The sequence below is a fragment of the Trichoplusia ni genome, chromosome 17 (genome assembly GCF_003590095.1).
Source record: "Trichoplusia ni isolate ovarian cell line Hi5 chromosome 17, tn1, whole genome shotgun sequence".
NCBI lineage: Eukaryota > Metazoa > Arthropoda > Insecta > Lepidoptera > Noctuidae > Trichoplusia > Trichoplusia ni.
This window is the reverse complement of record NC_039494.1, coordinates 4,520,579-4,539,404: the sequence shown is the minus strand read 5'-3', so window position 1 is coordinate 4,539,404 and position 18,826 is coordinate 4,520,579. Positions and strand designations below refer to the sequence as shown.

General features: G+C 35.1%; 1 protein-coding gene across 2 annotated transcripts in view; it reads right to left on the bottom strand.

Annotated features, from left to right (window-relative positions):
- LOC113502725 (DNA N6-methyl adenine demethylase) overlaps window positions 1–18,226 on the bottom strand; it is a 38,697-nt gene extending 20,471 nt beyond the window's left edge. For both annotated transcript variants that reach the window (XM_026884381.1, XM_026884382.1), the window contains exons 1-2: window positions 17,236–18,226; window positions 8,577–8,594 (exon numbers count right to left, since the gene is read on the bottom strand). The gene's annotated coding sequence lies outside the window, so the exon portion shown is untranslated. The remainder of the gene's footprint in view (window positions 1–8,576; window positions 8,595–17,235) is intronic.
- Between the last annotated feature and the right edge of the window lie 600 nt (window positions 18,227–18,826).

The following is an 18,826-nucleotide window of genomic DNA, read 5'->3' as shown; positions in this document are numbered from 1 at the left end:
TGCATGGATAGTATAGTTTAAAAACCATTTTTAACCAAAAAAAATATATAATCTTAGGGCGGACTATAAATTGTTATCCCCGTCATTTTATCGATCTACTGTATAAAATTGCATCTAAATTTGGTATGTTATTTATTCTGAATGAAGAGAAAACAAGCGATAGAAATGCAACGCTCTAACTAAGTTTAGGTTCCGAGAATTGTGTTTAGTTAGTTCAGAGTTAGCTCTAACTAAAGGATCTATGTCTGAGATGAAGTTATTAAGAGGAAGATCAACTAATTGCAACCAATTGTACATGTATACAGAGAATATAAATCCGTTGTAAAGGACGACGTCGATTTCGCCAAGGTTTAAGCTTCATTTCTAAACAATCTACGAGGCGTATCAAAATCAGTTCTGTAAATGAGTCGTAAAACCGTGACAGACGGATAGACAGAACATCTTTAATAAAAACAAGAGATCATAATACACAAGGATTGTTTGGAGACCCGAGTGGTTACAACGCCATAACCTCTGTGTGCGACATGTTGCGAAGGATATGCATTTTTGTGATCTACAAATGCTTGTTCTGAATCTAGGTATCTTTGCGCATGATATTTGAATATTAGTAAAATCATCGCTTTTTTATATCGAAACGATGCTCAATAGTTTCCATATGACTTATATAAAACTCCCTTAATACATAACCGTCAAACTAAGCTAACGTAGGCGTTTATCAAAGCTCTACAAATATTACTTGCTACAAATATAGCTCCATTGAAGCGAGCCAACGCTCTTCAAGTTCCCAAATTAGAACCGTCACGTCAGGTCATATACCTAAGCCTACTAAGGGCTGTTTCATTTACTAATTGTTGAGTAATCATGTTCAGTTAATTTTGTTAAGGATAATACAGATTTGGGTCTGATGCTTACGAAATTCAGGTTAAAAAAGCGTTTCCATATAAGATTGTGATGGGTTCCATCACTTGAGTTTAGTGATGAGAAAAGAGAGCGCAGCGGAGCTTCATTTATAGGACAAATTGGTTTCATTTAGCAAGAGGGACTTTTGGTAAAACTAATATTTGTATTAGGTGTGGAGTTCAATTGGAGTTTGACATATTTTAAAAGCTTTTTTTACAATTGATGAAGATTCAATTTAAAATAGTTGAAACTTTATATAAATTATAATACACTTTTCCCTCCTAAAAAATGAGTATTATGTGTATTTTTGTTGAGGACATTTGAATCTGGAGTAACTTTCCACATCCCTTAAATTAAAACATCGTAAAAGTTACAAATAAACTACGATTCAGTCAATTGTGGTTGAGAGTTTACTAAGGCCAGAATAAATATTTCTGTGAAACTTCTCGAGGTCAAAACTTCGAACAAAAACAAAATTCTTTATTTAACTTTTTGAACTCTAAAGTTCTCTGTATTTTCTTTCATTAATAGAGATAACAAAATTTAGTGTAAGCGTTGTTAATATTAAATGAAGAGACAGGCCTGGTTTACCTATTCTTCGAGCAAACTGGAAGAGGAAATATCCAATAGACTTGTTATTTAGAACCCCAGCGATCTCCAAAAAATACATGTAAAAGTAATGATAATATCCTACTTACAGAGTAAAAGATTTAATTTTATAAGTTTAGGCTATATATTACAAAAAAAATAAGCTTTACAAGTGTAACAGGATTTGCTACCACAAATAACTTAAGAGGAGCTTTTTTTCATCCATAAAAGCATTGTTACAGACCTTTGGTAGACTGAACAATTTATCTGGTAAGATTATATTCTGAACGAAAGTTTAACAAAAGAACACTAGTTCTGTAGGAGTGTAGACTTAGACTTCAGACTATTTACGTGATAGAATTGTCATTGTCTCTCTCAAAAACTAGAACATCTGATAATATGGCTGGCAATGCTTAACGTCGATTCAATTTTAATTTTGATTTAATATTGGCAATAGAAATACTTTTCCTTTAAAAGAATCAAGAGTCGGTCTAAAAGTCTGATCTATCCTATAGCGGGTCCTGAAAAGGTACGATAGACGATCGGAAAGACAGTGGAGCCTCAGCAAAAGGGTTCTATTTTCAAAGTAGGCGTACAAAACTCCAAAAAATAGAGAATTAGATCAAATACGTATGTTAAAGATGCAAGTATCACAATGCACTAGTGGAGGTTACACAAGTGGCAGTTATGAAACACGTGCCTGACCACGGTGGTCGGCTATTCTTGAACGAGCCGGGTGGGGGCGCCGCGTATTATACGACTCACGAGGGCCGGGGCTTAGGTGCAAATAAAATTATGCCACATAGCATAATACAGGCCACACACGTCAAACACTTAATAAAGTTGAAATCATTTTGAGGGGAACTTAAATTGGAGCTAATACGTAGTTCTGGTGTTGATAGGTTTGTGAAAGCTTTACACTAAATCGAACAGTTTGGAAGACGCTCAAAAGGTTGGAACAAGTTTAAGAAACACATTTGATCGTGTTGAAGCCAATAATATGAAATTGTCAAAAAAATAATACAATAATTATAAATTGAAAGAGATGTAGCAATTTATGCTTGGCTTAAAAGGGTTAAGAATTCAGTTGTTTTTGTACTAATTAATATTCGCCAATTTATATGGATGAAATTAAATGCCTGCATTTTAATAGCTAAAGAAGTAAGTTTAAGTAATTATTATACGTGCTAATAGCTGTTGTTATTATACTTATGTGCAACTAAATGCCATCGTTAATTGCTTGTAATTATTTTAATGGCAGATATGAATAAATAGCAGCTGGACATTAAGTAGGTTTTGAAGATAAGTACTGTTGATTATAATAATTAAGACACTTATTATTCATGATTTCTGGGGTACTAGCTACCAGTCTTTAAATTTAAAATATATAAAAATTGTATGAGCTGATTTGAGTTGAGGAACTCTGAAACCATTGACAATATCAAAACCCTGTCTCACATCTTTCACTGATAAAGAAAGCTGGTTGGTTTAAAAGAGACAAAACTATTTAAACGTATTCCGTTGTATTTCTATTGTAACCATTCAGGAATAAGCATGTTAGTTTACATGTTCACGCCAACATTACGCGACCGAAGCTGCATTTCCGAGCGTCATTTCAGACAAAACCGCGTATAGGTAGCCCAGCGCCCGCGCCCGGACTCGCGGTGGATTCGACAACCGCAGCCTGCAGTCTGCCAGTTTGCCGTAAACTGGGTTCACAGTTTCCCCCAAACTGTGTTCAACAATTCAAGGTTTTGCACATTTGGCTCGGCGGTTTGGCCCGCGGCGGTCGCCTAAATGCGCGGCTAACCGCGGCCGCTACGATTTTACCTGATTAAATAAAGCGGGGAAAAAGCAACAGATTTTTCAGTTCATTATGGGGAAACAAAACAGTTTTCTTGTTCTTTTTTCTAATTGATGTTTTGATGAATGGTCGTGCTTTCTCTTTAGGTGAAAGGATTTTACGCCTAGTGCTGGGATATTCACAGGCTCGTATTTTATTCAGCCTTATTATGGGCTAAGGCCAGTTGTTAGCAGGAATAAGACTATAATCATTAACTCTATCTACATTTATCTTATTGTGTAAATCGACCTCCATCTTTAATTATATGATTGATTGCAACTTATTCTCCCGACGAACAATACAGATTTCAAACCAAGATAGTAAAGTGGCCTTAGATATATTCCCTTGTAGATTTACTCACACTATCGCTTAACAGAACAATATCGAAGTAAACTATTAAAAACCATTAAGGTCCAATTACCTACTAATTAGTATAGTCAACATAATAATTAGGTGTCGCCACTCCATTAATTTCTCGCTACTACAAAAAATTCCGTTGTTACCATTTACGTCTAAAATATATTCAAAAATATGCAGATGTTATCTCTGTGATATAAATTCTATTTATAGTGTTTTAACATTAGGAAATAAAAAATTCAAGGCGAACGGGTTTGAAAAAAGGTTTTGGCAAACACTGGCTTGTCTTAAACATTTTTTTGATTGAATTAAGACGTTTTTTTTGAAGATTTTATGTTTAATTAATTCTTTATTTTGACAGTTCATAGCTTAATAAACTACGTCATATTTTGTGTTATGTTAAATGCTATTCAGTTTTTTTGGAAGTATGGTTAGTCAATAGTATTTTTGAAGTATTTTTCCCAAAGAAACCATGTTTGTGTCAAAGACTTAAAACCGTTCATTTTTACAGGAATATATTCTCGAGACTATTCAAAGAATTGTGTTACGAAGATTAAGATACTTACGTTCAAGAAAATAATTCAATCTTCCTTTATAGGAGTTGAGAGGAAGAAAACCAAAAAAATATCACGGAAATTTTCCTCATATCGTGTCCTATAAGTAGGTACTCGAGTTCTACAAGTGTAACTGTACGTGAAGGTTACCACCATTGTACTCCGATTGATCCTTAACCTTCCTACATTGGGTTTATTGTGGCTCGAATTGATTGCTTCCGGTGACGACCGATGTCTTTTATTGTATGTGAGCAATTTGATGGCAGCCAAGTGGCCTAGTCCTAAGGTCACTGCTGATCTAATAGCAGAAACAATAATAGCTGAATTTATTCAATTTAGATGTCTTATAGAGGACCTTAAATATAATTTGGGCAAAGCAGACTAATAAGGACCATTTGACGTCATGGTGAACTTAGAAACAAATATCTTTATTTATTTATTTATCAGGTATACCAAACAATTAACAAATTATAAAGTGAATAACATGGTTTCTCGTATGCATGCCTATTATAGGCATGCGCACATCTTGTAAGAACATCTCATATAGATACACAAAACAATATTTCAATCGAAAAAACAAGGAACAAAAATCACTGAAGGGATTGAAACAAGATTCCTTATTAGGAACCAGTTATTAGAAGAAATCAAAAAACGGTTGAAGACAACGAGACCAACAAAACAAGACCTTACCTTACCTACCTTGTTCGCAAAAAAAAGGCGAAATATCTAAAAGTATAAACAGGTTAAGCGGTCACAAATATCATGCAATTTAAACAAGACAACAAGTCCCAAGGTCAAGATCACATGGGATTGAGATGACTAATTGAATCCTCCTTGAGGATGCAATACAGAGATGACACCATTTCATTAAGTAGATTAAGGGCTAATTCGTTCAAGACTAAGTGGAACTCATTTTTGTATGAAAAAGTCGTTTGTTATTGTTGATAACTGAGTAGGGGTGTCTTTGATAAACTTAGTTATGAAGCATTCAAGGTAGGACGGAAAACTTTTACGGGTGTACCCAAATATGTTTAGATTCAAACCTTGATTGTAATCTAAAATCCAATCTCATTGAGAAAACAACTATTCCCGAATTGCGACCACCAATTATATGCTTGAATATTGTCTAAAACGTGTTCGAATACCCAATATTATTACGCCATCACGATGTTTGGATATCATGAGCGGATGTTATGAAAATAACGAGGCAAATTATTAGCAATTGTTGCCGTGATCATTTGTTATTTAATAAACATCACAGCTATTGTTATCACACAATAACATAACAATAGAATGTGGTAGAAAGTACTGTTATACAATACCATTTTGTCTAGCTACCTACTAGCTTAAATGGTTTCATTAATTTAGGTCTTCATGTCAGCACTGTTTTCCGCCTTAGGTCATTGATGTCGTAGGCCTTTCGTTTTTAGGTGGATATTTTTGGAATTAGCCAAGATGGTTTTCTTTGTAATGTGGATTTTTTAGTTTTTGGTTGGATTTTTCTTATATTCCATTTAACGTACGTTTAAATTGACGGCGGCCTAGGAAGCGGTGGCGGGACGATCTTAACCCTTACCGCGTGGCCTGGACAGGGAATAATTGAAGTTTTTAGGGACGCCTTTGCCCACCAGAGGGACAACGTGGGCTAGGTAAAAAAAATATTTGTTACCCTTCTCATAATAAGATACAAAAATATCTAATGCTATCGTCTTGTAGCCTATATTTAGTAATGTAATTCTCTTTTAGACGAAACGGTCTTCCTTTATCCATGAACAGAACTAATGATAGTAATAAAGTTTACCTAATTATCTTATTGTTTTTATCTAACATTAGCTTTTCTATAAAATTAATGTGTTTCCCTTAGGGTTTGCAAAGAATAGGCCACGACTTTCCCATATACGGTCGTTAAAGGAAAGGAATTACGATTCCATTGGACTGGGTAAAATGTTTATTTTGCGTATACTTATAAGACTACAATATTAGCCTGTTGAAGGGAGACGATTTGAATAATTACTCCACAAAAAAGAGGAAAAGAAACCCAAAGGTTACTAAATTTTAAGTTGCTCTTAAGTTTTATGCTGTAATTGCTGTATCTGTCACTCTAAAGTGTAATAAGCGAGTGATAGACACTTAATTCGGCAGAAATACATTACGCTATGACTACGTAATGAAAATTTTCCGATCTTTTTCTTGACATGTAAAGGGGAGTCAATAACCTATCGTATCGAAGACAATACAGAACGTGGAAAAGTAGGAAAGAGTAAATTTAAGTCTAGTAGGTAGTCAAAGCAATGTGTCATACTCTGGTATTCATAGACTACTGACATCATTACAACTCTACGTATGAAATTAGTTATGAAAATAAAAGGAAAAGCGTAACGAATGCAAATTCCATTCTTTTATGTGTGTTTAGTCGTCGGAACTTCATCCAAGGAAAACTAGGCATTGTGTTTTGACTCACAGAGCCTACTACTCAACGAGATTACATCCAAATATTTTTTTGTTGAGTCTCCAACTTTTCTGCCTTTGTTTCCCGAGACAAAGTGTCTGTTTTAACGAATTTGTTTTATCTTGAATATGGAATGAGGCCTATTTTGTAATGTAAATGTTAATTTTGTCCTAATTAGGATAAAATACCATCACACATATGGTCGTCACGGACGCCAGTAATTGGCCTTCAATAACAGAATTTCAGAAATTTTTCCTTATAGGTTTTTACAAAAACTGTGCTCAAGTTCTAAACGAAATAATGTTTAGAGAGAGAAACCAAGACAAGGACAGCGTTTCTCCAGCTTGTGACGTCACCGGCGCAAGCGCACAGCAGGACGGCAACGTCGCGTACGCCGCCGAATGTTTTGTAAATAGAATATTGGATAGCGATTGTTGTGTGAGGGAGAGAGCGCCATGGGTTAGAAAGAGACGGGCGATTCGTCAAAATCTGTATGAAACAGGACTTTATGTGGAGGAATTATGGAATCTACAATACATTTTATGTGCGGTTATGAATTTGTCCGATATGCTGCTCCGCGCACATGTATGTTATGGTTGTATGTACTTGTGGTGTACATGGCACTTATCGACTGGGATAATAGCCATTTCGGTTGGTCCTGATAACGTTTATCAATGACCTGATTAATTAATTAACTGTTTTGTGGAACCGTGAAATCATGGGAGTTATACGGCGTAATTTAATTTACCGAGAAACCTAATTTAAAATTATTTCAGACAACTTTATTATTCATAGCTCAGGCGTGGAATAAGTTTTGAAGGAGAATTTCTGGAGTAAGGACAATGTCGTTATTATGAAGATGTCTACTTATATTCAAACATTTTGAAGGGTTTGGTAGTTATGTAAATACTGGCAGGAAAGAGCTTTTCTCGTTTCGTGGAAAATATTTGCGAATACACGGAAATACAAAGAGCCATATTAAAAAAAGGTAGTAAAGTACCACATCAACTCTTTACATTACTGTACCGTTTGACAGCTTAAAAAAACATCTACAGCTATTTACGATGCTTCATTAGAATAAGTAAACTCACAAGATCAAGACTCTTTAAAAGCACAAAACACAAGAGTACAACAAAATCATCAAAAAAAAAAATCAACAAACCTCCTTTCCGTTATCTCATTTAAGATGAAAATTAAATTCCGTCTCTTATTAAAATACTGGCTATAGACAATGTAGGTAAATTTTAATAAATAAATAAGTGGTAGGAGGCACAGGGTGGCATCAAAATCCACCCGAGGTCGATGACCCATCGACCGGCGGTCTCGCCCTCGCCCCCCTCACGACATATCGAACCTTCGCGGATGTGACGTGTCTTAGTGCCTATGTATTCTAAAATATTTACCTAGACCAGGTATACTAGGTAGACTACATAGGTAGTACTCACGAAAAGACAATGGCCTTTCTTCCGTAGACAATGTCAGTTTTCGTTTTGTCTGTATAAATTTCATCTCCATTCGGTAACTGTTTATGCCTGAAGATATTATAGGGATAGTACTATGATTTGATAGTATTATAGTAACGAAAAAATAAGGGAATTTGACTTCTAAAGTATGGAAGCAACACGTTCCCTGCAATTAATTCTACACCAGACATTTACAACATAAAAAGTACTATTAGAAACTACGACCACATTTAAAAAGAAAGGAACATTCAATACTACCAACACAAAGAATCAATTAAACAAAAGAGTAACTAAAAAATTAGTAACAGAACTAAATAAAAAGCATTAGAAGGACGAAACAACAGAAACGTGCAAGATATCGCAAAATAAGTGAGACTGTGCGAGTGAGATAGAATGCGTTAGACAAGCATTAATATATTTACCTTGATGTCTTGTAAGACCTGTAAACAACAAACATACATTAATATTATTATACATAATTATATAATAGTATGTATGGATTTATTATAATTTGCAAAAAAATCTAAGTTTTATAATGAGAGGTTTTATTCATTAATTTTCTGCTTCAGCATCCACGACTCTATAATACTTAAACGCACTAAGATAGTGTTACAGGCTTAAAAACCTAAATAGCAATTTAGTAAAGAAAAGTATTTATGCTGTAAAAAAAAAGAAATAACTCGTCTTCCACATTTAAAATTCATTTACCAACATCATGTTGGAAGTTGTAAGGTAACGTCACTATTTAATAATAAACTTTAAAGCTCACTATCATACGTTGTGGTTAAGTTAAAATCAACAAAGTCCTGATTGATAAACTTTGACCGTACGCGGGGTTATCGACCGGGCACGTCTGTAAACCCGGGTAACTGATAAAAAACCGGATGAACACAGTCTACGCTCCGCAAGGAGTATTTTATCTAGTATGACAGTTTAAAAAGCGGCCATGTTCTATTTCGATTGTCATTAGTTTTAAATTTTGAACTGCGAATACCTCGGCGGTTTGCAAATGGCGGATGGTTTTTTGACGTAATAAAAAGTATGTGATAGACAAAGGTCTATGGCGTATTACGTCATGTATCAGGAATTAAAATTTACTTATTGTTTATGATTCATGTTTCATACTAATGATTCAATAGTGAAAAGGATTCTTTTGAAATTTAATCATCGCGAACAATAGGACGGAATAACTTTGAGGTTTTAAGTTTTGTTTCGTGAAAAACCTTTTTAAGCCTTTTTTAAAAAGTAGTATAACTGTCTAGTGTGTCATTTTACTTGTTGTTGTTACATCTTATTTTTATATCTACATCGAGATCTTCGGTACTAAAAAAAAAAACTTAAATTATTCTCTTAAACACGCGTTTACTTTAAAAGGTCTCTCACCTGTAGCTATATTTATAAACGAAGGTCTCTTAAAGTAAACAAACTGAAGGTCTTAAACAATTGTCTGAAACCGGCAATTGTAGTTATTGTTCACAGTACAACGCAATACTATGAAAACATAATTATACTATGACTAAAAATAACATACTAGCGTACATTTACATTATAATTTAACTTTACATAAGGCTGCAAAACTAAATTCGAAAAGAAAAAAGTTCATAAAAAATAAAACTTTTTTTCTTAAATATAATTAAGTGTAATGTTAGGGGTCGTTGACCGGCCGGAGTGACCCGACGGGTCTCACCCGGGTATAGCCGTTTGTCGTTGCCCTAGGTCCGGGACTTTTATTGACCTTACTTGAACCGGGTACAAATTGAAATAAGATTATTGTACGTGCTTATAATTTTATTTGTGTATTTTGAGATAAGTTTTTTTTTTATAATACACAATTTATTTGTCACAGATTTAATTAATCTAGATATTAATGAACCATGATAGGAGTTTTGGATCAAAGTAAGAAAAATCCTACTCCCTTTCTTCTACTTTCAGCTGCTCCAAATTAATTTTGAATTTGTAGCAGTTAAGTTTAGATCAAAAATACCTCATCATTTAAAAACAAACGCCTTCAGAAACAATACACGATCCACGTCGAATTATCCTTGAAATATTGATTGTAAATCGAAACAGAAATATTGTCTCGCAATTGATACGGTCTAATCGTATCGATTTCAGACAAAATGCCATAAAATCCGTTGTCATAGCAACGCGGAGTAAGCTATAACTCTTTCTTTTGTTGCTAGTATAAACAAAAGCCTATGCGATTTATTGTTACAATTTACAACCTACCATTCAGTCTGAATAAAGTGAAATAATATTTCGGAATATTTTACTTTTCGTTTTATTGTCTCCCTAGAAAAGCGACAATTTGTTCTGATCGAATGTCTTAAATGGTTCAATGCTTAGTTCAATGTAACAAGTTTAACAACGCGAGTAAAATATCACCCTTATGTGTCATGTTTTTGTCATTGCCAAGTCCAACGTACAGAAAAATCCTTTAAAAAGGAATCCCGTCCTATTTCGATAATCAGTCAATTTAATTACTTAAACATAAAAAAAGTTACAGAAACTCTGTAATCGTTGGGACGATTCTCATCAATTTATCATCAGAACTTCAAAAGTCTAATTTAATCTTAACATCTTTAATTCTCCATTGCTTAACGATCAATAAAAACCACGTCATCTCATCTGAATTTTAAAAATGCAATCATTTTTCTCTACAAATATAATACCATACTCTTCCGACACAACTCATTAGTTTATTAATTAAACCTCTTTGTTTAGCAATCGTATTTATAATTAAAAAAGTTTCGTCGTTTGATAACTAAATGGTGCCGTCAACTAAACGAGTTTGTGTGAAACTTTTGTAAACAGAAAATACACCGGCTGTTAATACGTCTCTGGAGAGAATTATATACATATGTATTCTAGAACTGGGTAGAATATGTCAAAGGAATATAAAAAAATACCTAATTTAGACAGAGTTAAGGTAGAGTTTACGATAATTTAAATATTTTTTTATTTTAGGATGTGTGGATTTTTAAATTTTATTAAAAGCCTAACTATTAACACGACAGTCATTACATAAAACACTTTTTGTCTAAACGTTTTCCTTGATAGAAAATTCTGCCGAGATTTTCTCCTCACTTTTCTATCGACAGACGAAAAAGAGCAGTATCCACAAACCAGATAAAACCCTCAATGGAACATTCCTTAGTGTTAGAGGTCACTGATAAGACGACAAACGGTTATCCGGGTCTCGCACCACGTCCGGACATTTGTCACGACAGCGTACGCGAATTTAGATCGGCGCTGTGTCAATTGTAGATAAAGAATCCGAACATCTGGGTGGAATTCTTTTTTCTTGAAGGATTGTTGAAATGTCAAAATCACATCTTCCTGAAGGCAAATTAGGCTAGCTTTTGAAGTAACATAAAGAAAAGGGACAAGCATTTTCCGATGACGTGAAAGGTGAGTGCTTTCCTTGAAATAAACGTCAAGTGAATATTAATACGCGGTGGTGATGTACAGTGTACAGTCGTGTTCTGCCCATGGATGTCGGGTGTGACGCTTCACGCATAGTTTCACGCAGCCGGGTAAGCCGACGGGCGAAGTTCAAGGGCCGTCTGCCGCGCGTCTACGCGTATTCCCCGGCGACCGGATATATTTCACCCGGACTTGGCACCCGGCTTTACCAGTTCTTTGCACGAACACCCGTGGTGTAAACACGCCAGGGAAAGTTCACACGTTCGCGGTTTAACGACGGTTTTATTGCCACTAGACTGCAGCTAGACTATTGCTAGTTTAATTTTATATTTTTACTTCTCGGAATTGGCCATTCAAAACGTTGTACACAATTTTCTACGGCGTGTTATGCGCTCAAGTTATTGTTATAGGGCAATAGTGATTGTAGGGCGCTTTGTTGCACTTCCGTCGGCTTCGATAACATTATCTTATCATAGAAAGTTTCTGTGGAAATATTTCGTAGGAATTCTGAATGTTTTTCTTTTTATGTGAAGGAAATTGGGACACAGAAATAAATGTGTATTTGTAAGAAGCGAAAGAGGTAAACGTCCCCATTGTCGGCGCGTGACGGCTTCAAGTTCAAGGGCGGGATCGCAGGAGTGCGGGATATCTTACGCTTGTCTACGCGATCCGATCCCGGGGGCCTCGCCCGGGAAACATGAGGAGGGCGCCGGGAACCTGAATGAAGTCATTTGCCTGTTTGTAAACAGCGTTTAGGATTGCTCTTTGATTGTTTGCGCTGATAGAGTTCCGCTATTAAATTTGAATAGATGAGAAAATCGGACAAGATTAAAGGTTAATAGGATTTTAAATGTCATGGAGTGATTTATAAGCTTTCGTTTGTGTAATCCGATGTTATCGTAATCGGTATAATTGGAGTAGTCACGACTCACAACTCAAAAGAAAAAATGTCTCAATGCTTGTTGAACTAAATTGTTTTCGATAAATAAAGATCAGTAATACGAATGGTAAATAAACAGTCTAGTTCCCATCCACGTGGGTTGCATGAATGAAGTAATATGGATGTGACACGTGGTATGCGTGACTGGTCGCCACGCGGTCTGTAACATGCGATTGCGATGAATATAAAAACAGCTTGTTACTATCGATTGCTTTTTGTTGTTATAGACGTCAGCTTGTCCAACGAGTTGTGCTCGTTGTGATGAGCGGGCAAATTGTTTCATTCACGCTTTATACGATTTATTACGACGATTTTCTTGGTGTGCTTTTACACTGAATTTATTCTATGCCATATTGTTCTTCTTTTTAACGATTCCTGAAGTAAGGAATTTAAGCTTTGTGTTGCAGAATGTTATAAGTTACATGTGCGCAAGATAGCCAGAGTCTGTTTCAGAGTTCCAGGATCTCACAAATGCTTGTCTTTCCCAGGGATCGAACAAACGACACACTGCAGAGTGGCAAGAATCACTCGGCCATACAAGTTTTCTTTAGCTTTCTTGTAATTTTGAAATGAAAGTACCATGAGGAGGATAAGCGTTGTTAAAAGTAAAACACAGTTTATGTGTGAGGCCTATCACGGTTTTTACGACAAACTTGCAAATATTAGCATATTTCTTAATAGAAAGTGCGCGGTGAAAGTGTGAAAAGTACTCTTAGCGTGTACCATGTGCCTTATATGACGATACCAACCAAATTACACAGTACAGTCATCCGCACTTACTCAGTAACGATACATACCAAAAATCTAACAAACTGCATTAAAACAATCACTCTTCCTTTAATTATAATTGTTCCTAAAGACACGCGGTTTATTGTACCTTAGCTCTCACAAATTAAGTCGCAGTAAAACATCTTAAAGAAAAGTTGTACGAGTGATAACTCGAGTATCGGATCGACTTAACAGCGGCGGCTGTGGAAAAGAGACAGTGTTATAAGCCGTGTATAACATCATCTCGCTTCAACATCTATAACACCTATAATAGTATTGCTTTAAGAGATGATGGTAGATCCAAAAGCGCTGGGTTCATAATCCTCTTTTGTGGCGAAGTTTGTCCGACTTTCAAGGAAAATGATACTGTTTTAACATTAACATTCCTGAATAAACGTCTTATTGAGTGTTTGTTAAATGATTTGGAATTTTAAAGCTAGATATTATTGTTCTTCTGTCCATTTCACCTAAATTATCGAATCGTCTGGTGTTGGTCTTCATCTTTAAATGGTATTTACAAATCAAGTTTAAACGAAAGGATTTCAATTTATGATAGCTTTAAATTGAAAACTTCACGTAATAGTTTTTCGCTTTTTTTATATCTTCCACTAATCGTTTCTGGCGTAAAGTACTAATAAATCAAAACCTGCAAGCCAAGGATGGTTTACAGCCTCTGAACGTTAAAGTTAATATATCAAAAGCAAAATAAACACACTAAAGGTGGCAGGAGCCGAGGGACCAGCTAATTGCAGTTGATATGACTCGTAAAGTCAATTACGACGCTCGTGAAAACGTCCAGAATTAAAATTTACGTATACTGTTAAAAGCCCTATGTACGTAAAATGTTTCTTATATATTTTATGGCAACACTCAACAGTTAACTTCAAGTAACACCTCACGAAGAACAAAAGTCCAAGAGTAAACGTCGATAAAAATTAAAGTCTTTAAAAATCGAACTGAAAACAAAAGAAGCCGTAAAATCGCTCGCAGTCAGAAATAAGATAATCCTATAATCACACAGTTGTTAATACAATAACTCCCCACAAAACCGAGTTTAAACGACGTCACTTGCATTTTGTTTCAATTTATTATCCTTAATGCAACACGGAAAAGGTTCTGCGTGGACAAAAGTGAAAATTTATAGCTTTCAACGTACAGAGAATTTTCCAATTATCCAGACTCCTGGCGTGGGGCAGCCGACAATATTGATTTTCACTTTTTATGCGACCGCCTGTCCGCAGACAGCTTTTATGGTTTGTGTTAAAAATACACCGGCTTATTAAAATAATGCTACGTCGTTCACCGACACTATCACTCATTCCGATAGCTTTAAAATAAAACTCTACAACAAAGTAGACAATACCCTTTTTATTCAATCTCGCTTCAATTCTCAATCTTCAATTTTCATTTTTGATTGCCTTCACCTCAACGAATGCATGAATATTAAAAAGTTTACTTAAGAAGTCACGGTTCGAAAAAAGTATTAACAAATATTAAAAGGTAGCGCAACATTTTGTTAATTAAAACGTGCCTGACCATGAATAATCCCGTCAATGAATGTTAATGCGATTTAACGCTGTGAATGGGGAAATGTACGCGGTTTGAGCGTAGCCCGAAACGATTTGTATTTCCTAGTAACGAGTGGAGGCTATCTGCGCCCGGCCAGATGCGTGGCCCACGTGTTTTTATTTACAACACTATCAAACATCGAGCGAGCATAACGCACGATCGGCACGAGCTCTCAATGAATCGAGGCCAGCCAACGCGAGAGTGACCTAAATTTTTATTCGCCACGCACAACACTAGCAACGTGTTGTCACATGGCAACATTTGTTAACGATGCCACTAACCGGAACGCATACCCCACGCGAGACGTTGTTTCAAATTTAGAACGCTATCAGACGCCATGTTCTTTTTTGTAAAAAAAAAAACATTTTACGTCGGTCAGAGGTCAAGTGAAGAGCGTCAGAGTCAGTCAGAATAATATTCTATTAAAAATGAGCGAATCAGAAACGGGGACAGGAGATAAGCTTTATCTTGAATACACACATACAATCTAAATTGAGTATGTTGTGTAAACTTTACATCACGATAAGGGGAGATAAGAAACATGAATCAGGCAACGAATACGAGTATCGTTATTTAGTCAACAACCAAACATCTAAGTTTAATGGCGGTGTATTTATCTTATCGGGGTTGAAACTTAAGATTTCTAAAGCTTTGCCTATTTTGTTATTGTTTTCGCTGATTCATCGGGTTAGCAAGAGAAGTATGGAACGGAAATGCTTTAGAAGTTCGGTAATGCGATCAAATATCGATTGCCTACGTGATTGCCAGCAGGAGTATCGACTAATGCATTTTATTTGTCTGAAAACTTATTGCAGCTCTAACGCGGTTTAAAAGGTCATTGCTCTAGAATTGATGCATACTTATTTAAATATTCGTATTCATTTAATTTCTAAATTGTTTACGTTTTGGCTAATTGTTTTTGGGATAAAATTTAGCTTGAATTGTATCTGAAAAATAAACATATGAAAAGTAGCGCACATACATTTTAAAGTAGTAGAATTCAATTCGCTTTTCTAAAATTGCAGTTAATACATTAAATTAGCAGTCGTTCAATCTTAATAATTTCTAAATCAATAATTAGCCAGCAAGTTCATTTTTTTCCGACTTCCTCTACGTCCGTCGGGAAAGTTACTCTACTTAAAATTTTATTGATTTTTTTTTCTTTAAAAAAACACATTGTGCGTAAAACGATGAGTTTTTGACGATTATTGCTATACCAACACTTTCTTTTACGCAATGGTTGTGCATCTTGGCACGTTATTGATACTTAAACTAATAAGTATGCAAATTTTAATTTCGTAAAAAGTGAGTGAGGTCGATTTATTAAGAAAAAAGAAAACAGTAGATTTAGCGCACACTCATTAAAATCTGCAATAATCAATACAATTCACAAAAAAAAAAAACTGTATGAAACTTGAAGACCATTTTAACTTAATTGGTGCTTACTCTATAAAAAAGGTTAATATTTCAGTACTTCTATATTCAATTAAAAGTAAAAAAATACAATTGACTAATATAATAGTCTATTTAGAAATAATTTACACGTTTATTATTGAGCTAAAATGAGCAATTTAATTCCGCGAATCATCCATTATTTCAATGTTAAGAGTCACATAACTTTTTTATTAAGATTTATTGTGCTATAAATGTCATAAGACACGTTAACGTGGACTGAACCAACATTACTCGTCTGAGGTTAAAATAAATTATAATTTACTAAACCGAATTAGTTTTCATTAAAATATTCAAGAAAACATCTGGTTTTACGTAAACATTTGACTTTTTTATAATTTAGTTACTACTTAAAGGCATATATTTATTATTTTTAACACTTAAATTGTAGACCTCAAGATCCTTAAATTTTTAGCTCAATTTAGATCATTAATTTATGGAAGGTTTGATTTTATTACCATTTCCTCATTCATCAATAGACGATTGAATTTGAAAGAGGGTAACTCTACATTATTTAAACATACCTAACTTAGCCATTACATCAATTAAAATGATGATAATTAAATTAGACATTCACTGTTAAACTCAATTGGCAATAATTGCCTAAATAACTACATTTTATTAGAATAAATTACAACTATACGCAGCTCTACCAATTAAGCGAGTTACTCTTTTAAAACAATAGCTGGAAGGTAATTATTGCTATTAATAATATTATGCAGACATCCGTCATGGTGTGCTGTCTCCAGACGCCCAGCAGTGGGCCCAGCGCTCCACATTCATCGCTGCGTCTTGCTCGCGTGCCACCGGGAGTATTGACCTTTTAACTAAAGCGATTTAGCGCAATCGAACCGGTTTCATTTTCCCATCATAGATTTATGCTTAAAAAATTGTACTAGTCCTAAAACGTTAAAAGTTTAACCCACCTTGAAACTCTTCCGAGAGCGTGCAGCTCGACCGAAAAATCCAAGGCCTCGTCACAAAATCAAAAAATAAAATAAAAACACAACACACGCGACGCTGACGTAAAAATCCAAAATTAAATTTGCGCGGGAAACCAAGTTATAGTGATGTGCAACGGCCGATCGGCGATCGATAGGTGCAGCGGGAATCGATATGTTACGTAAAGCGCGTTGAGAGCCGGCGTCGTCGCACGTGACTGCTGCCCGTGTGACGGAACGAGCGCGGCAAGCGCGGCCGCGCCCCCCGCGCCCCCGCGCCCCGCCCGCCACACACACCTATACGTATACCAGACGTTTGATAAACAAATTACAAATTTTAGATATACGACGAGATGAGATGAGCTTTAATAGGTGTAGAAGAGTGGCGCTTATGAAATTCTTTGACGTCGTTAAAAAAGTTGTAATGAAGTTATTTTTAAAAGTTAAACTTTGGCAATTACGTTCTCTGTGTACAGGTGAGGCTACTAAGCATAAATCTTTAAAAGGCGAGCGAACGATGCGTTAATTAATTTACTTTTCGATCTGAAATCTTGTTAAGAGTGCTCTGCTAAGCGAAAAGATGGATCAGATATTCGTAATATAAGACTCTACCATCTTTTATGCAGAAACTGAAGAACTTTGAAGCTTATAAACACACAGAGAATATTCAAACGCTAAAATTATCTCGATTGTCACGCTCCAGTGCACATAAGATTCACACTCTATAAAATCGTGAAAATGCGAACAAATACGAGTATACGTTCATAAGAATGTGCTATAGTTTGGCAAAGCGTTTCACTTTTGGCTCTATATTTGATTTTAACGACTGTGCGACTTATTTTTTGATATATGCTGTGCATTGAACCTGTATTTCAGGGTATGTTCTACCTCAACCACCCTATGAATTGTAATTTGATGGATAGAAAAGAAAAATTCTAAACGACATCGAGAAACGAAACATGCACAACCTCCTTTCTTTTTAAATAAATTTTCTAAAAATGTAATTAAGTTAGATATCTTATTCAGCTCAACACTACTACGCTATATCAACGCTAATAGTAATAATGATTAAAATCTTCGATACAAAAAAATATTTGAAACTTCTGAACTCTCGTCACTTCCGCGTAAATATCATACCCGAAAGACTATAAATTTTAATTGAATTTACCTAAAACATTCGCGTAACGATTCCGTCAAGCTATTTAACATGATTAGGAGTATATGTTAAAACAGTGATTAATGGTGCAGCCCTACATTGTGAGCCGGTGAGCGGCCTCGGTATATCCATCGACGTAAAGCGCACAAATATTGGTGGGTCAAGGAGAAATAACGTTATTTTTAGCCACCTCTCAGGGTTTCTTGTCTTAAGGTAATTAGTTACATGAAAGTACGAACTGAAATGTAGAGTAAAGAATTAACATGTAGCGAAATTTGTTAAACAGAGCACTTGTAATCAGTTTCCGTATATGTTATATCGCTAACTAAAATTCACTTAAATTTATCGTGTACCAAAAATTACATTTAACATTTATACGACAAATTTGTTTTCATTAGCGTCACAGTTAATGAGCAATTA